At 37.1% G+C, this 3,435-nt stretch overlaps 1 non-coding gene across 1 annotated transcript; it reads left to right on the top strand.

Moving 5' to 3' along the window:
• Positions 1–3,281: 3,281 nt before the first annotated feature.
• Positions 3,282–3,388, top strand: LOC145771427 (U6 spliceosomal RNA). Its single transcript, XR_014289217.1, has one exon. It is a non-coding gene; the product is annotated as a U6 spliceosomal RNA (small nuclear RNA).
• The last annotated feature ends 47 nt before the right edge of the window (positions 3,389–3,435 follow it).

Below are 3,435 nucleotides of genomic sequence, written 5' to 3'. Positions count from 1 at the left end.
AAAATGCATCAAGGCAGAAAAAAATTTAAACAGAAATAGGCGGATTATGACGTCTTTAAAAGATAATGACAACAGTTACAACACAGTTAACAGTAAAGTGACATCAAATTTGCCAAGTTTGTTGTTGCTTTTATCGAAGACATCGGTCAATTCAATTCAATTTTATTTTTCATTGCTGGCGCGAACATGTAAAGAACGATGAAGTAAACACACGAATTTTACACCAACAAAAGGAAAAGATGACAAAACCAAAAGGTTTAAAATATGCATCAATAAAACAGTGTTTGAAAAACATAATCTTAAAAATGCACAGCCACCAAACCTAGAAAAGAAAGCAAAAAAATAAAAATTTTACTTCGTTGAATGTAAAATAAACCTACTAACACTTGCAAGAGCAGCAAGGGCGATTTAACACAAAAGAAATTCAAAAAGTGACAAGTTTCCCGAAGTTTTTACTTTTAAGAGTCTTGCATTCAAAAACTTGGTTGTGATGTCATAAAAGATTCAGAAAAAATAAAAATTGCAGGAAACCGGCTCAGTGTGACCATGCGGATTCAGAAAAAAGTAAATAAAAATATACATATAATTAAATCAAATATAGTTATTACAATCTAAATAAAATACAGACATACTACTTCTGTTCAAATGAACTTTGCTCAATCAATTTCACTTTCCAAAGGTCACAAGTAAAATAATTTTATGGCGATTTAAATGCAATTTTATTTTTACCAAAAAGGTAGTGACTGAGTCTGAGTAGCCTACTTTAGCTAGAAATTTTAAAGACAAAGATTGAAAAGTTTTTCGGAACTATAAGTTCACACAAAAGGTATCATCAATTATGTCCACGATTGATCAAAAACCGACCTTATGAGCCAGGCCTTAGTACTTTAAGCGAATTATTCAGTAGCCTTCCGGGGGGTGCAGTAATTGCTCTTTAATTTAAGTTATCGTTTCGAAATTATTTTTCTTTGAATAAAGATGTGTTTGTATTTCGCATATTGCTGCTTAAATTGTAAGCTCATACTTTAAGAGATACAAAATGAGAAAATTGCATGGATGGTTTAAAACTGTTGAGATCCTGAGAAAATAATCTGAGATTTATTTCAAGTCATATTGAGAAGTTTTAAAAGATGGGTATAGGTTGCCTGAAATAAGCAGCAAAATGCCTTTTCGCCACTAGTGGCGATTAAAGTGGCTTATTAAAATAAAATAAGGATCTTCTGATGATCCCCCTTTTAGGGTAAAACAGGCTGTAGTGTAGAGGTTTTAGAAAGTAGTAAGCTAACTAGGCTATATTTAATGTAAATATAAAAACTATATAGCAAAATAGCATTGAAAACTCAATTGAAATTGTAGGCTATTTTATGCAATATTTATATAACCTAGTTTATACACGCAACTTTAAAATAAATTTGGCCGCAGCACACACTAAAAACACATTTTTTGGTGTTTGAGAAAAAAGTTGAAAATTGCCTTTGCAAGGTTTTCATTAAAAAACAGTAAACAGGCTTGCACATTAAGGATGGTTCTCCGTTTCAGCGGCATCTAACGGATGAAATAATTTCTCGGCAACACTTCAACAATCGGAAACTTCACTCTGTCAATCAGTGCCGGTCTTTGGGGTGTGCAAACCGTGCGATCGCACAGGGTCCGCAAATTAGGGGGCCCGCAATTTACTCAGAAAATGCAGTAATTTTGTCATTTCCAATGGAAAAATTCAACAAAGGAATTAACAAGAAAACATAAATCCTCGACGGGTGCAACCTATTTCGTCCCTGAACACTTCGTAGCCTACCCTGAAAAGATTGAGAAAAACAACAACAGAGCCGAAGTCGCTGATCGGAGTTGCGGCAAACATTTCAAAATTTCTCTCGATCTTTTCAGGGGACAATTAGGTCGAAATTTGATTTTGTTTCTCCGATTTCAGGGTACGAATTTTTCAAGGGACAAAATAGGTTGCATCCAGACTCAACATAGAGACATAGCTTTATTTCCGAAAAATGCAAAAAAAAAAAGCATGATCTTATCCTTTTGCTATGCCACCGGACAGCACCATTTTACAGTAATATTCAATTATTCATACCCAAATTTTTGTTGAACATGCTCTCAGAATGCCCTAAATTCAAAGTAATGTTTCAAAATTTTCTGGGAGAGGCCCCCCCAGACCACCCGCCGCAGGGTGTCGCCATCGGCGATCACTGCAGCTTTGTCCGCCTACCGCCAAACCACCCCCTTCCCTTTCTAAATACCTAGCTACGCTGCTGAATTGGATCATTGTCATTGGGGCCCGCAAAGCATATTCCGCACAGGGCCCGAAATACCCTAAGGCAGGGGTCATCAACCTTTTTTGGATGCGGGCCACTTTGGCACTAAGGAGAGCTGTCGCGGGCCGCACTAATAAAATTTTAGTTAAGTTGACTCTTATGCTAGAAAAGAACGCATTTCGTACCCAGTACCTAGCGTTACATGTTGTTCATATGTATGTTAGAATACCGCAGCAACAAAATTAATCGAACAACGCTACTGCCAGGCCAAGCTCCTTTTACAACACTTTTGACTTTTCTAACAATGCTTAATAAACGAGGCCACTTGTTTTGCGCACTTATAGCGAGGCGAGTGGTATCATCAGAATATTCGTTGCCAAGCAAGAGTGGTGTTGTCACTTCGCTTCACAAAAGATATCTTGCAATTAACAATTTCAGTAAACAAGGAAATGTTTGACACATCGCAATACAGGCAACAATAGTGACCTGCAAACATATCAGCAAAAAATAGGCTTCAATAACAGGGAGTTATCCACAAAAATAACTCCAATAACACAGCCTTGGGTTCGATTCCAGGTCGGGTCATACCAAAGACTTTAAAAAGCGTACCGATTGTGTTCTTTCTTACATAACGCAGTGAAGATAAATCGGGTAATAATCTGGTGCACCCTCTTCCAATCTGCCTTGAGCCAGCATGGAAGCAGTACGGCTCATAAAATCACATGGAACCCTGTCAAGTAACCCATGTTGATGCACAATCTGCTGCAAGCGGAGATAACGAATGATTATTAACAGGGAGAAAGAAACCAGGCACCATGAAACAAACGCTTGTGGAAATCACCGAAAAATCGTAATTCTATCGTAATTCATGAACAGTCTTCCGGCTTCCCTCTAAAAAAGCAATGAGTTGGTTTTTCATCCTTTTTGTGAGAGTCTATAAAACCGTCTTTCTAAGACAACTGTCACTTGCGGTGCTTATCAGCATGGCAAGAATTTGTTGATTAACAACATTTTGCAGTACTTGCTTCGGCAGTACATGTACTAAAATTGGAACGATACAGAGAACATTAGCATGGTCCCTGCGCAATGATGACACGCAAAATCGTGAAGCGTTCCATATTTCTTTAAAAAAAAAAAACATTTTGCAGTAGGCTACTAAGCTAAATATTTT

The sequence above is a fragment of the Aplidium turbinatum genome, chromosome 5 (genome assembly GCF_918807975.1).
Source record: "Aplidium turbinatum chromosome 5, kaAplTurb1.1, whole genome shotgun sequence".
Classification (NCBI taxonomy): Eukaryota; Metazoa; Chordata; class Ascidiacea; order Aplousobranchia; family Polyclinidae; genus Aplidium; species Aplidium turbinatum.
The sequence above is the reverse complement of the archived record's forward strand: the minus strand, read 5'-3'. Positions and strand labels throughout refer to the sequence as shown.